This window comes from Balaenoptera borealis (genome assembly GCF_965194805.1).
Source record: "Balaenoptera borealis genome assembly, chromosome: 9".
Taxonomy (NCBI): Eukaryota; Metazoa; Chordata; class Mammalia; order Artiodactyla; family Balaenopteridae; genus Balaenoptera; species Balaenoptera borealis.
This window is the reverse complement of record NC_138873.1, coordinates 63,049,026-63,070,715: the sequence shown is the minus strand read 5'-3', so window position 1 is coordinate 63,070,715 and position 21,690 is coordinate 63,049,026. Positions and strand designations below refer to the sequence as shown.

Sequence of the window (21,690 nt, the reverse complement as noted above, 5' to 3'; positions counted from 1 at the left end):
CATTACTGAAATGCACTGATTTTAAAATTCATAGGAATCAAGAAAGTCAGTGAAATTTGTTGCCAAGCTTCAGCTTTTTTTTTTTTTTTTTTTTGTCACTTTGGACATTAAGCTTGCTCACAATAGGACTTTGTATGTCTGTATTCTAAATGCCTGTAAAGGTAACACTGATAGTAAAAGGTCTGATTCTGGAACCTCATTCTTTAGTCTTCAACTCTCTGTAACCTTTCACTTACATCATTTGACCAGACTAATATAATCAAGCTGAACCACTGACAACTGGACCACTGGATCAATAATTTTTCTAATAATTAAATAGCCTGAAAGTCTGAAACTGATGAAGTTTATGAAGCCTGGTTGAGAAGGAAAAGATTTAGAATAGCATAAAGCATCCATTATTCAGGAACATCCCTAATAAACTTTATCAACTACTTTAAGATGTCTAAAAAAGACTTAGGCTCCACTTCTACCTATAAAATCTGAAATCTTTAGTACACATACCAATTCATACATATCATTTACTTTCACTGTGGTCAAACCAAGGACATTACTTTTAACTCTCATTCATAATCTTATTTTACACAAGTTAAAAATAGCTGTACGTTTAAAAAAAAATAACTTAGTAAAGTCATAAAGTAAGCTCAGCTCTGTGCTTATCCATTGGTGAAAAGGGAACACGCTGAAGCTTTGCTATAAGTGGTCCCCTGGCATCCATTCTGAGTTACTCTGTTGTACAGGAAAAAGGAATAGTTTTTTCTGTGTTTCTAGTTATAACCCTTCTTAGGCAGCCTCAGAAAATCTACCAGATTCTCAAACAGACAGTGTTTTAATGATAGCTGGTGTATTGGAATATTCTGGTAAACTTTTCACCCAGCGTTTGGATAACCTTCAAATCCCTGTGAAATAACCTTATGCTCTTTATATATACTGAAAAAGAAGTATACTACTAAACTGTAGCTTGTTGTAGTGTAATTGCTTATCAACTTCCTTTTTACCCTAAGATAATGAAACCAGTCTGCCTGATTATGCCCTTTCCCCTTTATTTAACATGAGCCACCTTACTGCTGGTCATCTTGACAGAATATTCATTCTGCTTCTTTCTTCTCTCAGAAGTGTCCCACTTTGTACCCTAAAATTATATGGGTACCCTAGTTATTCATATATATTTATTCTTACTTTCTTACCCTGTGAGAGACTATCTTCCCTTTATATACGCAATCTCTTCCTACCTACTTTTGCCTATGTTTTGATTACACCAGCCAGGTATCAAAGCACTCAAAATAACATCAAAAATTGCCTTAAACTGTCAACTGTTTCTTTAAAAAAAAAAAAAAATTCTATAGATTGGCCCTCCACGCTTTTGCTTCATATCACATTGGTTGAGGCATTGGGATAACTGGAAGGTCCAAAATAACTGTATTCACATGGTTGGCATTTGGTGCTGGCTTCTAGGTGGGAGCTCAGCCGGGGCTGCTGTTGGGGCCCTCAGTTCTCATCAGATTCAAAAGCAGGAGGAAAAGACTAGTTCTGTGAAGGGAAGTCATATTGAGAAAGAGCTCGTGGGATGGGAGGGAGATGGTTGTGTTACTCTTTGGGGATATACTTGACCAAGACCTGCTTCATCAGGGTGGCAGACAGCATTCCAAGATCACCCTACAAATTCTGGCCCCCAGTGTCCATGCCCTTTATAATCTCCTCTCCTTGACTGTGGGTGGGGCTTGTGAATAAGACAGCACTGTCACTTCCCTGATCAGATTGCATTATAAGGCAAAGGTAATATGATAGTTCCTCCTGTGATTACATTGTGTTGTTGTATAAGATTTTGTTGAAGCTGCCTGGAGATTCTTCTGCTGACTCGAAGAAGTAAGCTGCTGTGTTAGGAGAAGCCACACAGCCAGCACTTGAGGGCAGCAGCTAGTAGCTGAAAGTGACTCCAAGTTGACACTCAGTAACAAAATAAGGACCTTAGTCCTACAAGAGAAAGAATTGAGTTCTGCCTACAACCTGGATGACCTTGGAAAAGTAACTGAGCCTCAGATGAGATTGTAGCCTTGACCAACACCTTGACTTCAGCCAGGTAGGACCTTGAGTACAGGACCCATGCAAACCCTTGACCAGTGAAACTGTGAGATAGAATATTTGTGTTGTTTCTCTACTGCTAAATTTGTGATTATTTGTTACACGGCAGTAGAAAATTTATACAAAAATGTCTTAGTCTGCTTGTGCTGCCGTAACAAAATATCATAGACTAGGTGGCTTAAACAACAGAAATTTCTTTCTCACAGTTCTGGTGGCTAGAAGTCCAAGTGATTCAATGTGACAGCGCAATCAGTTTCTAGGTGGTCTCTCTTCCTGGCTTGTAGATGGCCACCTTCTTGCTGTGTCTTCACGTGGTGGGGAAAGAAATGTGCTCTCTGGTGTCTCTTCTTATAAGAGCAATATTCCCATCATGAGGCCCCTACCCTCATGACCTCATGTTAACCTAATTGTGTCCCAAAGATCTCATTTCCAAATATCACATTGGAATTTAGGACTTCAACATAGGAATTTGGGGGGACACAATTCAATCCACAGCGGTAGGGAAGAATAAATGGTTGATTTTCTTAATCTGCACATTCAGGCATACATTGTCACATAACAACCTTTAGTCTTTTATAAATTTTCATCCTGAACTTCAACGTTATCTTTTTCTAAGAGTCATTACCATTTACTTTTGGCTCACCAGAGTGTATTTCCTTAATTCTAAGCACATTCCACTCCTCACTCATCTTCTTTCTCACTCTCTCATCTTTCACAATTACATTAAATCTTATCTTCAACAAAGTGTCCTGGCTTGATATACTTGCAATTTGACCTCCTTCCTCATCAAGGGGAGGTAGTTATTTTCAACAGCATACATTTAACAATGTTGGGAGATGGAATGACCTTTTTAAGTTCTTCACTGCCACTTTGAAATTGTTGTACAATACAGCCAATCTTTAGTAAAAATGCTTGCTTCTAAGAGATGCTTACATTCTTACACAAATAATTTTCTGTTCCATCCACATTAATATCTTAATTATGGTTCTCACTTCTTTCTAAATCTATCAACATCAAATGTTCTATGTAACGATTGCATCTCTACAACACTTTCAATTAACAGTTTCTCTGTATACTCAACTCTAGATACCTCTACCCCTTTGGAAGTTCACTTTTATGGTCAGCCCCTAGATCTGCACACTTCTGAATTCATTCAGAATTTCCAATATACCTGCCTTTTATTTGATACCCATTCCATTTTCCACAAGCAAGGTACTGATGTGTAGGAACATTGCTAAAGTATTGTCTAGGTCTATGTAGTCCAAATGGCCCATTCTTATTGCATCCCAGCCGGTGAGAAAGGGAAATTGAATAGGACCAGTCTACTTCTTGAATGAGCACAACATAGAAATTGAACTTATCCTGTTTTACCACATCCCATTGGCTGGACATGGCCTTACCAGCTCTAGGGGAGTAAATTGTGTCTGCATATTCATCCAGCAAAAATGTTGGGATTCTCATACCAAGGGAGAAAGGATGTTGGCGGACATTTTTCACCTGACACAGTTGGTAATCAAAGGAGTGTTCTTAGGTCTTCTGGGATCCTGGAGCATTATTATCTGTTGGGATGCAATGTAATTCAGTAGGTAGTAAAGAAACTGAATTGGTAGCATTCAATTTACATTATATTGTAAACCTAAAATCGAGACTCATGATTTAACAAATATATATGGAACTAATGGAGGAATGTGATAAGTTAATATTGTTTCAGTAATCTCAGGAGGTATAGCCATGATTGTGAGTGGATAGAGACATAAACTGCTGTTTTCAGCCTGGGCAGGTGTCTGTAATTCTCCAGCTTGCTCTCATCAAAGGATAAAGTTATTTAGAGTTAGATAGACCTAAATGCTAATAGTCATCACAGCTGGACCACATAGTCAGTTATTTAGCTTCTTTACATTTATGTCCCCCATCTGTAAAATAGAGCTAATTGTCATTTCAAGGTTGTTAAGAAGATTCGAGGCAGCGTGAAAAGTGCCCATTGGTGCTTGGCACACAGAAGACACTCAATAAGTAGTGAATGTTATCATTAGTATTCTATGTGTCACCCTACTCTTTGAGCATAAATTGTTACAGTCTTTTCCACTGCTGTAGATACTTACTCTTTACTAAGACTTCCAAAAGTTCAGACAATCTCATTTTGACTAATACAAAATTATTTATGAAAACACTAGACTTTCTTCCTATATTATGTTCTGGCAAAGAACTGAACTCGCTTAAGTAGTACAAATTGTGTCTAATTTGTTTTTCTTGATACCCTGATAGCTTTCTTCAGTTCATCTACTACCCAATGTCTCTCTCAAACCAATCCTTTGATTTTACTCCTCTGTCCATTTCACATCCACAATCCTATCCATCACAGTAGACAACATTACCTCCTCCTTCAGAAAGGGCAATAACCAAGTCAAATATGATTTTCCACATAAATGTACACAATAACAACAAATAATTATATAATAACCTTCTCTCCTTTCCAAGAGGAAATAACATAACTCCTCTGAGGAACATGAAGTATTCTGAGGTTTGGTCTTATTTAAAGGTATATCCCATTGTGAGAGAAATAAGTAGCAGTACCCAATGCCTAAATAAGTTTTTCCTCTTATTTAATAGAGCTTACCTTTAAGAAAAATCAACCTTTAAATTTTGGTGAAAATGTGTCCTTCTGTGAAGAAATCCAGACATACCAAATACATGAAGGTTAGATTCAATAAGATTCTTGTTCACAATAAGATCTTTTAAAATTAAAAAAAAAATAAATAAATGAGTAACCATTATTACATAAAAATACAAGACAACAAGTATGACCCAGATTAAAAATAACTGACAAGTCAGCTTTCCTTTAACAATAAATTTTCTATGATTTAATTGCATAAAGTAACTATACCCAGAACAAAGAGGAAAATTAACTTTTAAAGGCCATAATATTCTTTTGCAGCTTTATCTCACAGATACTAGAAAGCATATAAGATTGATGATGTCTGCTAATATTCTATTAATCATAGAGAAATAAAAAATATGCATTGTTATTTGTCAAATAACAACAAGAGATTAAATCTGAGCAGGTTTATTGGAGCTCTTTTTGAGAGGGAAGTTAAGATCTATGAAATCTGAAACACAACTTTAAAGATCTTTTCTGACTATGAGAAAGACCAGCAAAAATGGAAAACTTTGGCTAAACTTCATTAAGGTTTTATACTGTAAAATTTTAGCAAATTCAGTAAGTTCAGCAAATTAAAGTCATCTGCATCTGAAGATTTATTTCTCTACCAAGTTTATTAACATGCAGTCCTTTGTGTATACCAAAAAATAGCTGGATCTGATTTCTCTGGTGTAGAAACTTAATATCCATGAATATTCTCTCACCTGTTTTCAGATTTAAGCACATGTGTTTCAGAGAAGGAGGAGAAAGGAGGGAGAAACTGATCAGTTTCCTATATGAATAACTTCTGCTGAGTTAAACTATTATAAAAAAATTGTATTAACAAATATTCTCTATCAATTCTACAAAAGTATGAATACACTAATTTACATGGTATATTTTTACTATGAATTCAGGTGCCACAATGTGAACAGAATAATTGAAATGATTAATCATTTTAAGAGCATACACATTTTTTTTTTTTTACAGTATATTTAGACTTGAGATCAGAGTTTGAGATTTTTATATCAAATGATGCAATTAGTGAAAGTATTATTTTGGTAAACATTTATATTCTGTATCATCATGAAATCTGTTAAAAGACATACAATCTCTTTATATCAAACCTCAAACCCCTTCATACTTCTAGAATTGTACAACGGACTGGAAGCCTTGTTTTGTCAAAGCCCAGGACTCATCAGAAAATTGTTCTGGCATTTCTATAAATATCTTACATTTGAATTTTCTCTTTTTTAAAGGCATCTTATCTATACAAATTAATTAGGGAAATAATACGCAGTTGAATTAGAACAAAATTTTTGTCATCTAAAATCTTCAGAAAAAAATGAAAGCCTGATATGTTTATTAAATATACCATTTTCTTCACTCAGAATTTTATTTGTAAAGCATTAAGGAAAGCTCCACAAATGCAATAATCAATGTTCCATTAGATGAATGGTGACTAATTTATTTCTGAAAGGAGGGATAGATGAGAGAGAAAGAAAAAATAGATATACAGGTAATTAAACAATCTGTCCAAACTAATTTTTCATACTTATAATCCTAAACTTTCCATTTCCTTCTGTACGTTGGTTAAGAGTTAGTGGCAGTTATGAAATAAATTGCACCTAGACATTTGCCAGGCTTATGATTTCATTAAAAATGAATATATACACACACAACCCTTATATGCAATATATGTACATAATATATATACTATATATATATATACACAAATGCATATATATGCACATATACATATATATATATTTTTATAACCAAAACTTTTGGTAACTGGGCCAAGTGCTTTCCATCTTACTGGACACATCTTTTATTTCAAATTGGGAAAAGTCTGAGAAGTAAGCAATCATACAGAAAATAGAGTTGAAGAAAGTCATGCACTAAAATTACAGTACAGCAGATGTAATGAACAAGAAGCAAGCATGAAAACAAACATGGTAATATTCTTCCTGCTAGAAAAGGATCCACAGACTACATCTTAAGGCAGTAGAGAGCATAGGTCTCTTCCGTCCAAAAACTTTTCCACTTGGAAAATTTATTATTCTTGCAATTTTATACCAGATTAAGAGAAATGAGGCCATCCAACATGGGTTAGTCAGTGCATACATATCATCAAAATAGGAAAAACAACTCAAAGCACAGTTTTTACAGAGTGACTGACATGTGACTCTGAACTGTACAAAATTTGCTTGGATGTATAAACTTGAAATAAGACCCTGTCTGGTATGTATAAGGAAGATGTCAGAATTTACAATAAAAAACATACCAGAGGATTTTCACTGCAGAATGCATGGCCAAATATGTCTCCAGCCTTGTCTTCAGGCCTAAGTTTTGATGCCAGAGAAATTCTGAGATGAAAGGAAAGTTTCGCCACTGTTTGGATTGAATCTTTTTGGATTAATCTAATATGTGTGAACTAATTGCATTTAGAAATACAGTCATTTCTCTGATCTCACTTTGCAACTGATCTAGAAGATCCTCACTAACAAAAATTATGCTCCACTTATCTATGATCATCTACAAGCAGAGATTTTTAAGTGTGACCCTACTATCTTTACAAAACTCTCTACCTTCTCACCATGTCTGATCTCTGGAATTCTGCAGTGAGAACCACTCAGAGTGGGGACTGCTGAGGGTAGGCAAGATAGAACTCTCACCAGAGTACTCAGCATGTAACAATTTTTGTATTAGTCAGGATGGGTTAGGTCATGCTGAGGTAATGGTTAACTCCAAAAACCAATATGGCATAAAATAATAAAGGTTTATTTGTCCACATGTCCCTCCTAGCTTGCCTGGTACTCTTCAGGCTGATAACGTATCAGGCATCTAGAGCTTTGTTAGATGCTGTGGTAGGGAAATGTATATGGTGAATTGCACACTGACTTTTAAAGACTTCTGTCTAGAAGTGAAATCTATCACTTCCATTAACATTTATTGGCCAAAGCCTGTTACATGACCATACCTAACTTCAAGGGGAAGGAGAAGGTGCAATCCTACAGGGTGCTGGGACAAAGAATGGGAATATCTGTAAACTGTCCTAAAGTTGTCACAGTTTAAAATGGAAAGTAACATCTTTTCTGTTATCTTTTATATTTTAGTGAAGTGAAAAGCAACTGAAATGTTACTTAAAAGTTGAGGAACAGTGGTTTTCCATGCTCTACTTTATTGAGCAGAGACCATAAGATCTCACCTAATTGTGAGAACATAAATTATCCTACTATTGATGACACATTTATGAAGTGATGATGCTATTGATTCACTCCTGAAATAAAATTTAAAAATCTCTTAAAGATTAGCTTTTGAAAACTATGATTGTGGATTAAATGATTAACTAAATATTAGCAAACTATTTTTAAAAAATAAATGACTTTTCATCTTAAATATCATTTCATCTTAAGATCCTTTTATTAATATAAAAATTAGTTAAGGGCACAACCAGTGTTAAAATCATTGTAAAACTGTAGTCTTGCTTCCGGTCAGAGTACCAGTGATCTTCTTGCCAAAACCAGTTGTTTATTTTAAGTCTTTATTCCATTGTCTGTAAATGACCCTTCTGACCATTCTGTTTTTAAACTCTTCCTACTCTTAGCTTTCATTACCATGGTTACTTGTGTTTCTTCTTGTGCCTCTGGGTTGCTTCTTCTTAGGCTCCCGCATTAGAGCCTTATTTTTGGCCCTGTTTCTCAACATTGGCATCAACCGTGTACCACCCACTGTCCTCTTCCTTCTCACCTGTCTTACTATTGTTAGGCAACCTCCTTGATGCTAATCTCACGGAGTCACCCAACATCTGATGATGGGTCCCAAACCCAGTTCTCTAGTTCTGAGACATCTCCTAAACTTCAGATTCACATTGCCAATTTTTTTTTTTGCTGGATATCTTTCTATAAACAAAACTCAAGTATTTAACACTAAACGATTCAAAAGTTGGATTAATTTTTACCTTCTACATCACAGATCTTCTTCTGATTTTTATATACAAAAATATTGATAGCTTTCCGCATCATATATCTAGAAGCTTCCAAGTTATTATTGGCTCCTCTCTATCTCCCTACTCTCAAATATACACACATTTGTTCCCTAGGTTCTCTAATACTTAAATTTGAAATACTCATTGATCCTCATCAATCCTTTTATCAGTCTTTCCCATTAGTCTCTTGGCCCCTGATCTAGATTAAGCTTTCATCACATCTAGCATCTTGGAGAGATCTCCTTGTCTTTACACACTGTCCCATCTATTACATCTTTCACACTGTGACAATGTTTATTTTCCTAAATATGAATCTGACCATTTCACTACCCTGCAGAACATGTTCAGAGGTTTCCCTTCCCAAATTCCTCAGAATGGCACATGAGATTCTCCACAGTCAGACCATGTGCATATTTACCACTGCATCTCTTTCCAACACCATGAATCCATGACACTGGACAGTTCCTACTACCATGAAGCAGAGGTTTTCAAATCTTTACATGCATAATAATCACCAAGGAAGCTTGATGCAAGTGTAGTTTCTCTGTCACCATCTAGAGGTACTGTTTTAGATATTTGGGGAGAAATCCAGGAATTAGTAGTTTCCACTGTATAAGTGATATAGTGCAGGTGATCTATGGATAGGAATTTGAAAAAGTTTGCATAACGTATTATGCCATAACATTTTTGCCCTAGTTGGCTATTTCTGCCTGGCAATTATTTTCTTCCTTTTTTGTCCACATGAGTTACTTACTCATCCTTCCAGAACCATCTCTGTGAACACTCACTTCTGACTTCAGCTTAATCAGCTGTTCTTTGCTCCTGTACATAGTTTTATTTTTAAATTGACTACATTTTTAAGTCATTATTTGTATTTCTGACTAACCAACTATATTGACAATCCTTGATGGCAGGCATCTCCATTTCGGTTCTAGTCTAAAGCAGATGTTTAATAGCTATTTACTGCATTTAATTGAACACATTCTACTTCTCTGTGGATATCATTTCTAAAGGGGAACATTATGCACCAGAGAAAACCAATGTCATAAACACCAACAAGATGTTCTTTGTTACATTTAAATAAGGCATTTTATCAGATTGGCAGATGACACAATTTATTCAACAGATGACAGAAGAGGATTCAAATTTATCTCAGCTGGCTGGAGCCACTGGAATAAAATTTGTATGGATAAATAACAAGGAACATATTTAGGTTAAAAATCAGTTGCTCAAAAACTAGATGTGGGAATTCTATCAAGTTAATAGTTCATGTGAAAAATAACAAGCTTTTACCTGATGACAAATGCAATATGACTCAAGAACGTTATTTGACTGGTAATAAAGCTAAAGCCATTTGAGCCTGCATTCATAAAATCTGGTCCCCCTATCACAGGTTAGAATGGTCTCTCTGTAAGCTGCACTGAAGTGTTCAAATATTAAATGTTATGTTCATTCTGTGCCACCTGATGGGGTATTAATAAACTAGGACTGGCCTAGAGCATGGGTAAGAGAACATGCAAACAGTCTGGGAATGATCACCTGAAACATTGTTGAAAGGACTGCTTGGAAAGAAGAGAAGAATAAGTGGAGAGTGGCATCTGTCCTCAAATGGGCGAGACAGTGTCATGGAGAAGAGATTCCAGATAACTGGAATCAGACTCATGTTCTGAGGAGGCAAAATTTAGTCCAGAATAAACAATTTTCAGTTGGATTTGTACACTGGAATAAAGCATGCCATGGAATAACAAATTCCCAATTCCTGAAGATTTTCAGCACACCTGTCATGGAAGGTTACCTCTCCTTACCTGGGTGAGCATTGCACTAGATGATCTGTAAGTTACCGTCCACCCTAAGGTTCCTGTTTTTTGAATGCAAACATGTTTGCTGTCATTTGTTACATATTTTCCTAAAACTTTCAAAGTTCTTTCTCAAATTTAATGAGTATTGATTTCAAATAAAACACCCCATTATAAACTGTCTACGCATATGTAAAAAAGACTGCAGCTCTCAAGCTAAATGAACTCACAGGGGCAGAGCTAATCCTATTCCAGCCTAATACAAACTCACAACACACACATTGACATATACCATTTCACACATTGTTCACGTCTAGAAGTGCTGCTACCACTGCCGTCTTCAGATGTGGGATTTTCCTCACTGTCTTTTCTCAGATGTCCTTTTTTGGTTTGATGCACAATGAGATACAGAGGATGCTGGGTACCAGGGACAGGGTGCCTGTCTTTTTCCTCTCCCACTGACCTAGCCATGCCGCTGAGTTAGGTCATTTCGCAGAGCAGACCTGTTTTCATTGGAGTCACCATCACTCAGTCATCTTCATTTTTTTTTTAACTTTATTTTGCACCCCTGGCTGAATTTTGCCTAATAAAAATACATTTTAGGTAAAAAAAAAAATTCCTTGGATGATTAAGTTACAGTCATTATATTAATGGATGAGAATTATTATCAGAATGGAAGATATATAATTTTGGAAAATAGGGCATTTTATGGAAGGGCAGCTGTGGGATGCCTGGTAACTTTAAAGAAAAGGAAGGCTCTTGGGATGGCTTGGGGGAACAAGATCAATAAACAAGTAACAATAATTGTTAAAGGTCTTTTCATTTTATGGAATACTTCACAAATATTATGTCACTGAATCCTTACAGCAACCTATAAAGTGGGCATTAGTAAGACTTTCTGCAGTTGGAGAAAGACCACTTAAGGAACTTGCTTGAAATCACATCACTAACCCATGGCAGAGCTAGACCTGAAATCAGAGATTTTGATTCTAGATTACTCATTCATTTCATTTATTCAGCAGATATATGGTTATATAATTTCCACAATAATTTTAGAAGCTTTGTTTGAAGGATAAGGAGACCAAGGCTCTGAGAGGCAAATGAACTTTCCTAGAGGCAAATAATTAAGAAATGTTAGAGGTAGAGTTTTACCCCCTGTATAATGATCTCAGAGTCTGTTCTCCCTTCACGCTTCAGTAGGTAGAGAGTGGCACTCTAGATTTTGTCTGTTACATTTAATTTACCTTTCTGTCACTGTCTGAATTTGAAGATAATCCCTAAAATAAGAGGGTCATCAAGATTTCTGGCACTACTTTGGAAAGTTGGAGTCATCTCCTTGGATTTGTTTCTTCTGCCGTTCTTTATTGTTGGCTTAATCGTGTTTTGTCCCTTCCTTTGCTAGGCTGGAGTGACTTTCTCTTTATATTCTAGCAGTTTTTCTGGTTGTGATGTAAAAACTTGGTAAAATATCAACATACATGTAAAGTCAAGACTAATAGGAGAGTGATACATAGACCCTCACAGCTAAGGGACCTGGTGTCAGCCAAGGCTTAGTTAGCCTACAGTTGTGATCGCTCTTAGCAAGCTGGGAAACCCAGAGCAAATTTCTAATTTCCTAACCCGCTGACTGGATACTCAAGACTAATTAATACTCAAGATACTCATCTGGATACTCAAGATTAATTAAAACTTCCCTGTAGCAGGGAGCATGGTTTTTAAGGCTACACGAAACAATGCATGTAAAAGTGCTTCCTATGGTGCCAGACACGTAGTGTGTATGCTCAATAAATGCAAAATACAGTAAAAATTTCCTAGGTGATTCCGTTAGACTGTTGTATTATAGCCAATCATGCCTGAACATATCAAGAAAAAAAAAGACATAAAAGAGATATTTTGAAAGTAATTTCTATTTCTTTTAGAAAAGAAAGTATAAGAAATTATGGTGACAAAAATCTCACAATGACATGGTATCAGATCTGGGCATTCAGTTCAGAATCTTGAGCCTTTGTTTTGCTTCCAAAATGTAGACATCCAAGAGAAACACAGAAGAGACAGAAATGTAGCCCTGTAACCTAATAATGCACGGCTGAACCTTTCTGGTACTACTAATATATTTTCAGTTTCAGATGGCTTTAAAGCAAATTTCTCAAATATACTTCAGTCTGGTTAGATACACAGCATGACAATAGCTATGTAGAAAAATCAGAGTTTATGGTTCATCAGAAGTCTGTTTTAGTTATGTGCAGAATGTCTGCTGTACTCTCTCATGGCTCTGCTTTAAAGACTTGGCTGTTAGACATTTATACATCCATTAATTAGCAGCTAGGCATGAGTTAAAGGATAACATTCCTGGCGTTCAGTGTATATGAAGCAGTAAACAGTTTCTGTGGAAGATTAAACACTGTAGCAAATCAGAGACATTTGGTGACCCCCCAGCAGCCATTTGTTGCCAGAAAACTGCAATGCTACAATTATTGTGCTAGGGGAAAAAACATATTCAACTGATAGCACAACAAACTGAAGAATGCATTTGAATTTGCCTCTTGCATGTTTAGAAATATGGCTCCTTTCTTGTCTTTTTTTTTCTTTCAATTGAAGAAAAGTTCATATGTCATTACATACAATGTATTTAAACATACCATGGATTGAAAGGAGTTAACATTTCTAGAGATCAATGTATATTTATAACTGAGAAGTTAGGATTATGCAACTAACATGAAAAATTATGAAAATTATTTTTATTTGTCTTATTAAAATTGAATTTAAATCCAAAAGAGGTTTTTCCTATTCCTATTTATAGACTGTCGGTAAAAATATGGATAGTATACTACACATGTACTTCTAAATATAGTATTTTTACAGGACATTATCAAAATATATTTTAGCTTGATATAATAAAAATAAGAGAAATTAATTCTAATTATGGTTTGAAAAAATCTATTAAGTTTTATGAATTAGCAAATTGATTTGGACTAATACAGTATATGGATAAAGACCCTGAAAAACAAACTAATCGAAATTAGAGCAATAACATTTTTCGAATGCATTTTCTAGACCACTGAATTTCCAGATTCTTCTGTCATTAATTTTGCAATTTCTTGATCCATCTAAATATATTCTGAATGTCATATAATTGAACATTTTAAAACAACAAGTAAATAGTTAGCAAGAATAAAAAAGATGTTTGATAACATGTAGTTGTCAATGCATGGAGAAAAGACTTTTAATACATATACATGTTTATGTTCCAGGCTTACTGGAAAAAAATTACATGGTTTAGTAAGCTGGTTTAGCTCTCAATAAGAAGAGAATTTCCACCCTTCTTTCTCCGTAATGGGATTTGGTATGCATTGTAAAAGAAACAGCGCCTTGCACCAAGCGGTGTTAGTAACCCACTTTATGGTAGTACAAAAGCCTTCTCACACCACGTGTTGATCACCATAAATGCTTGTCTAACCCACTTCTCTGTCTTCCTTCCCGAGACCTTTTTTCGCCAGGCCCATGTGGTTGCGGATGAGGGTGGCGGCAGGAAAAACCTTTAACAGGAACCTGGGATCCCCATTTTCTGTGTTCCTATTAGCTTTTTTCTAAAGCACACCTTTAGAAAGGGTCATCAGAAATTTCTAAGTCTCAAAATTGCTTTATGCTAAAGGTGCATTTTGTTTGGAGAAGGCGGATGCTGCAGTCCGTGAAATCTATATCTTTTTTGAATGGCTGTTAGGGAAGAGACATTCCAATAGTTTGAAGCGCCGCTTTAATACTTACAGAAAAGGCTGCGGATGCACGGAGGCATCTGCTGTCACTGTGACTAAAATGTTTACTTTAGCAAACACTGCTCTATTAAATTTCAAAGTGGTCCTCTTTGAATTTTAAATTGTAAAGGAAACCTGGCCTCCATTCTTGAAAGCTTTGGTTTAAACATAAAAAGGAGAAAGTAGCTTTGAAGTTTGAATGAGATGCATGAACTCTCCTTTTTTTCAGAGTTTGAAGAACTTATAGGGCGAGCCTGTGTGCTATTTATTATTCTAACTTTATGACTTTGAGTGATATTCTTCTTTCTTTCACCCTTGACCGTTTCTCCTTTAAAAAAAAAAAATAGGGCTTGGATGTTAATGTGAGACTTCATTTATTACTCTCCGATCAGGGAATGTACCTAACAAGATAATTTTATGCATTTTTCTAAACAAACCAATTTTATTGCTCTTTAATGGGCATCTAATTTTTTCAAATTATATCTAGATTCCAGAGGTTTTATTGGTGCTGTCCATCATTTCTCTGGAGTTTACTGTGTTCATACATAGTAAAACTACAGAAAATGTGTATTTTGGGCACAGATGCACACCTTAATGAGTATTTATTAGGGCAGATGAGTGCTTGCATAATTGAACAATTCATGGACCAGAGATAATTGAGCACTACAATAAGTTATGTCACCTATTTACAAATGGGAGCCATTAACTCCCTACTTTGCTTGCTGGAATGAACTTTTTAAACCAAATAATTACAAATGTACATTCGCAAAATAAGCCTTTTCAGGGTCAGTACGTTTATATTTACTTTGATGAATAATAATCTTGCTAGTATTCAGTTTCTATTTTAAAATGAAATAAGCGTTTTATCATAAAACCTGTTAAAGCATTACTCTTAGCAAGTAAATACTTTAAATAAACTAATCGTAAGGATCGTATAATATTGAGTAAAACCTATTTAGCTCACTTCATATTTTCTTCCCAGAAATTCCACATAAAATTTAAAGTTAAAAAAATGCATGGCATTATCCTCATTCTATAGTTTACATTTTTGTCTTAATTCAGCAACAGCTCTCACCAGTAAGACCTTTTCAAACAGAATATGTTCTTATCAAAACAGAAGAAGAGATGGCTAATTTGTTTCTGAATGTGGCAAGAGAAGAGAGCCATTAGGAGTCTGTTTTCCTTCCTCCAAATATCTCTTTTATACTCCTTCCTTCCTTCTGTCTCGCATATTTGGGTTAAGACACTAAGGATATTCATACAAAGTACTGAAAATATTTAAGAACCAGTAAGGCATCACAGTGCCTTCTTAAAACAGCCAGCCAGAATGGGCATCAGCCAACTGGGACGATGCTGGCTGATAGCCTACACAGCCACCCACCCCAGACATACTGATACTGGCCTAAATGCATCTCCAGTCTTGGGGGAAACAAGTGGACAGGAACAAGGGGCTCCGGGGACTGAGCGACCCTCTTTCCTAGTATTCCCCCAACTGCTCTTTTGTGGAAGAAGATCTACTACCAGTGACTTTGGGTCAGACAAATTCTAATAAATGCCACATTCCGTTTTCCACTTTGGGAGATTTCACGTGCACATTAGAAATTTTGGCCGTGCAGTAAAGAAAGCAAATAATTCTCAAGGGCCCATACCCATCAAAGATCCATAATTATTTGACCTGGTACCTGGTACTTAACTGTAATAATATCAAGAAGAAGTAATGCAACTGTAATTTTTATAGCCACGTCATCTCTGCATGAAAATATCTTTGCAATTTCATTTAACATAAGATTACCTTTCTAATATTAAAGCTATGCAGTAATGAAGCAGAATGTCTTGGCAGGTAGTGAGCTCCCTATCACTTGCTGGTATCCCAGCAAAGACTGGTATTTGTCCAGCAGTCTGATGTGTTAAAAAGATCTCTGGATTACTTTTTTTTGTACTAATAAACCCCTAAAGAAAGTTCAAAAATCCATGATTTTTCAATGCCTTGTTTAAAATTTCATGTTTCATGCTCATCACTTTGCATATTAATAAATTAAATAATTTATCAGATGAGGGAGCTATATCAAACACTTAAAATCATAATTATATGTGGATACAAATAGCTATGTACCACTAATATATATTTAAGTCAATGTAAACTATTTTTGTTCAGTGCTAGTGATTGGAAATTAATTCAAATTATTTAACTTAAATTATGTATAAAGTATATAAATTACAGATTACACATCTTTTGAGATAACTGACATGAATGAATACCAAACTGCTAGAAAGACTGTCTTGATTTAATGCCAAATAGTTTTAAAATACTAACAGGTTTTTAAATGCTTTTGTTCTACCATGCTTTTTAAATAGCGTGTCAGCTATAATGTTTAAAATAGTAAACACTTGTTTCGTATAAATGGTAATCTTCATGTCAATTTCTACCAGATATTTAGGAAAGCCTTTAGATGTGAATCACATGTTGGCCTTCTCTGAGGATTCTCGACACGTGAATTAAGTTACCTAAAAGACATCTGCTTATGACCAGATGCCTCTCAATGTTATCAATATTCTTTTTTGGAATATTTAAGAACTATTGTAATAATGTCATGTGAATAATGAAGTGTCTTAAAAACCTCTGAACTTCAGAGAGAGAGAGAGACATTTGCAAAAAGGCACCTAAGGGCTTCTAATCTCTCTGATTATAATAAATATATGAACTCTTGAACGTACTGATATTTGTGACATCAAATGAATAGCAAAGTTTAACATTCCTGAGCTAGAAAGTACTATAAAGATTCCATAAAAAGATAGTATGTTTTTTAACTACACTAAGTATTTTTAAATCCCCAGATTTCATTGAAAATTTCCCAAACAAATATACTAACCATTAAGCATCATTGGAACAAAGGGATCTATTTGAAACACTAGAAGAAATTTTGAATTAATACTGTGGAATATCTATAGTGCCAAACTTTAAATTATTTTAGACTTTTAGATGTATGTTTGCCTTTGCTTAGGGCATGGATAATTTGTCTGATTTCCTTGATTTAAATGAGACTAGATTACTACGTAATGCTGTAACTCGGTCATTATGCAGTCATCCAGGGTGAAAGTGAAATATTCAGAAACATTTTCACATATGTAATCTGTATAAACCATAAGGTTATGATTAAGAAATCTTAGGAATATGTATGACTATGGCAGAAGCAGTACGATCAGCCCCTTTATCTTCTTGCTAGAGACAAAAGTCCTCAAGGATAGAAGATTACCTGTTTATTATTTTAGGAGTCAAAAAAGTTAATATTTCTACTTTAAAGGTACTGAATTTTTTTAAAATGACTTACAAGGCATAAGTAAATGTAACAATATGCTACTTCACTCCAAACTCCCATCACCAAAAGTACCTAAATTAGGAGGATTTCACACCGGTTCTAGCATGTTGTTTTGCCTTAAGAGCTCTCGGCATGTCATGTAGAGTCATTTTTCACTCATTCCATTTTTTTTTTTAGTGGAATGAACATATCACAGGAATATTTCTATTCTCTGTAGATTCTGCAGTCCAAATAAGGTCACCCAACTTCCACAAAATGTCACACCTCACATCACCCACTGCACAAGTTAAATGTAAATTTTCCATCTGGCCTTTAATAAGGACTTAAATTTAAGTCCTTAAAGACTTTTTCGTTGGTTCTTATTGTAACTGTTTAACTTATATTCCCACAAACTTCTTTCAGTTTAGATACTGATCTATTTGCATAGATTGTTAGAGAACTTAGTAAAACATTTCTTACTAGATTTTTGGTAGTTCCTTTATGTTTTGTTATGTTTGTTTCATCCAAAGTCTCACGTTAGTTTCCTTTCTTAGAGATGTTCAAAATCATAGTGACATATTTTATTAAATGAACAAATACATATTAAGCACTACCATATGAAAATCAGTTTGTTAGATGTTGTGGAAGACAAGAGATAAATCAATCCTGGTCTTGGACTTCACAATCTAGGGGAAGCACGTATATGAATAATTCTTAATTCCTATAAAAGGAGACAAAAATCTCCATGATGAAAGAATCCAGTGGGAAAAGGAGAGATTATTTCCAATAGTAGAATTCTAGAGGAAAGTTAATGCTTCCACAGGTGACAGAAATATTCTATGGAGAGGGAATTCCCATTATTGGCAAGCAGTGTCAGTTTCACTGGGATTTCTGGGAGCTATGGCCTAGTAAAGTATCTGGTGCAGTGTCCTCAATCCAAAATCAAAACAACACATTTCTAAGAGTACTCCATTTATTTTGGAAAAACATTCTTCACTGAGTTTTCAATTTCTTTCTCTGTAAAGTACATCTTTTCTAATCTATATTCATGAGAAGTTCTATAACTCTTAGTAACAAATGGAATAATGTACAAAAACGCACTTTGAAAATTACTATTCAAAGTAGCAGGCTTTTTTTGTCAAGCTCTTCATGTATATTTAAGATATCGTTATGGATTTTTGAGTGAAAATTCTTGAGAAATATAAAATGTAAATATATTACTGATGCATCACTACACTTTAGAAGAAGAATGCCCCTATTCTAAGGAGATGCTAGAAAATGGACCGACTGTGAAAGTCCGAGAAATGGTTACCCTCAGATTTCAGGCCCTAACTAGTTACAAAGAGGCAAGGGGTGACCCTTAGATTATTCTTTTTTTCTTCAGAAACCATTAAATACTCCAAAAGAAAAAATAAAAATAAAGAAAGACTTATAAGGCAAGCGTCATCTGTTTCCTCCCCAGCCTATGTATGAGGTAAGGGATGAAGAGAAAAAATTTTGCCATTTGATACTAAAAAAATAGTCAACTTATTTTTAACAGCAAAATATGAAGCATGATTTAAAAGAACCTCAACGTAAACAAATCAGAGTACAAGGAGAGTCATGCTTTATGATGCTCAGATCATTTTTATGAACCATATGACCACACTCCTAGCTATATAATTAAAGTTCTCTCTCCTCAGGATGCTTAACTGCACTAAATCACAATGTTCTACCTTTTCAATGGAAAACAATTTAAATTTCTCTGGCATTTTCCTGTTGAAATCATAACTCTTCCTTAAAAATCATGGACTATTCCAATGAGTTACTGATAAATTACCACCTTAATAATTAAATAATTGGAATCCATATAAATCAAAATATAAAATTATCTTTTCTATTTTATTGGTAAACTCAGAAGAAGTAGTTTCCTACTATTACAAAAAAATGCAGGCTGACAATAAATTGAAATCTCTAAAAGATAATCACAATATAATAAAAATCACATTAAAAAGGAAAACGTGAAGACTGTAAACACACTCAGATTCACATCAATCATATTTGTGAACTCCTGAAAAATCTAAAGTCCTGAACATAGCAAAGTGCAGCTGGCCAAACAGAAAATCATTTGAGGTTTTCTCTTTATTCACTCAAAGATGATCACATGATATACTCCCATTTTCAGTAGAAACTACTTCATTAAGCAAACTATTTAAATATTAACAAGTTTTCATCAAATATTAACTTTGAACACATTAGAGACCATTTAAATCTAAGGAATACAATAAAACGTAAAATAATACAGTTATGGTGACATAATTAGTGGCACTTTGTAAAAAGCAATTTCACTTCACATTACATATTCCAGAGGAAACAGGTTTAGAAAGGAATTTAAAAGGGACACATTTTACCTGAAAACTATAAACTGATTGACTTTTCGGAAATTTCCTCACACTTCATAGAATGATATATTCTCATTTAGGCAATACTAAATGCACTGAGAAATTCAAATGCTATTTTTATAATTTTCAAGAAAGAACAATAAAGGAAAGGTCAGCAATAATAATGCCTTGCAGTTTAGGTTAAAAGAGTTATATACTTGTCAATGTTCTTTCTATGTAATCCTGAAGGAGACAAATGTGGGCGTATTCACTGAAAATAAGTGAGCAGTGATAATTGCTCTTCCACTTTACACTATTGCAAAGTTCATTTGCAAGCTGTTTGACAAAAACATAGGACTTTCAAGTCAACTAGTGTAGGAAGAAATAAAGCCATATTTCTAATCCTTTAGGATGCAAACATAGTAGACAGGACCCCTATTGCAATCTCAAAGAAATTTAACTTCATGTTAACAAAATCAAATTTGACCAAATTCATATACTTTGTGTAGCCTTACTTTTAAAAACCTTTATCTTTAATAATAAAGGACCCCACCTCACTGCTGGAGCTTTGGTTCTGCCTTAAGTTAACACTTATTTCCTTTTTTATTCTTAACTTCATTTCTAACCTAGAGCATTAGCTTCATATTTTTCCTTCTGTAAGCTTTAAACTAATGCTGTTAATTATAATAGCTGGGTATGTCTACTAAGTTATCCGAACTAATCTAAAACATTTGAGATCCACCTGATCTTGTCTCCATAAAGGCAGAAAATGGGTCAATGCAAAAATTTCTTTGGAGACATACAAGCATTTTGTTCCTAATTTCACTGACACTGAGTTTCTATGCAGTAGGACTTTTTCTTTCCTCATAATTGTCTGGGGAGATGTGTATGACTCTTGGGCTTTATGTTACCACAGTAAAAGGAATGCTGGTTCACTGGTCTTTTTGCTCTGAGGTACCTGCAAAGCCAAGTCATTGTAATATTACAAGGGTGAGCTTACTTCCAAACTAGACATTTTAAACATTTCAAACGCAGTACTTGAATTTTCAGCTTATTTAATGGAAATGCAACATTATCATGATGCAAGGAGATTCATAATTAGCAAAAATGTAAGATATGTTTTTACATTCCAAGTTCATTTTCATTAGCATATGAAAATATATATTAGTCAACAGAATAGATGCCAATTCAAGATCCTGCAGGACTTATTGTCTCCATTGATCATGAATGAAAGGCATTAGAATGAGTGACCACGTTGCATCCACAAGCACGAGCAACTTTGCTCTTCATTTCTGCATCTAGACTTAGGCTGTTTTATTTATTTTGTCTCCATTTTTATAACTCAGATGTCTCAATGGCTTCTTCACATTTGTAAATCAATAAAGTACCTCAAATAATACTGTACTTCTTTTTTTTAAATTGATTCCTGATACCCTCCGTTGGTTGGCAGTTATATGTACTCTTTTCTCATTCGAAATGTTTATAATATAGATAATGTACACAAGTAATAAAAAGCATAGACCAATATCAGTGATCCACTAGAAATATTTACCTTAGCATTTAAGTCAATGTTAATTTTGACATCTATTATCCCCAGCCCATAATAGCAATTTTCTTTTCCTCTGTGCTCCTGGATAGTGTATATTCTACTCCATGGCCATTTAAAGTCTCTGCATAAACACTTAAGTATCCTCTAGACTACACAGCTGATTTTAAGACCTTTGGTGAGAGGTGGTGCCAGTCCTGAGCCCACTTGCCCCCAATCTGTTCTCTCTTCC

General features: G+C 34.7%; 1 long non-coding RNA gene across 1 annotated transcript in view; it reads left to right on the top strand.

Moving 5' to 3' along the window:
* Positions 1 to 21,324, top strand: part of LOC309634832 — a 91,466-nt gene extending 70,142 nt beyond the window's left edge. Inside the window, exon 2 of the long non-coding RNA XR_014248456.1 lies at positions 1,260 to 21,324. This is a non-coding gene — a long non-coding RNA (uncharacterized lncRNA). The remainder of the gene's footprint in view (positions 1 to 1,259) is intronic.
* Positions 21,325 to 21,690: the final 366 nt, after the last annotated feature.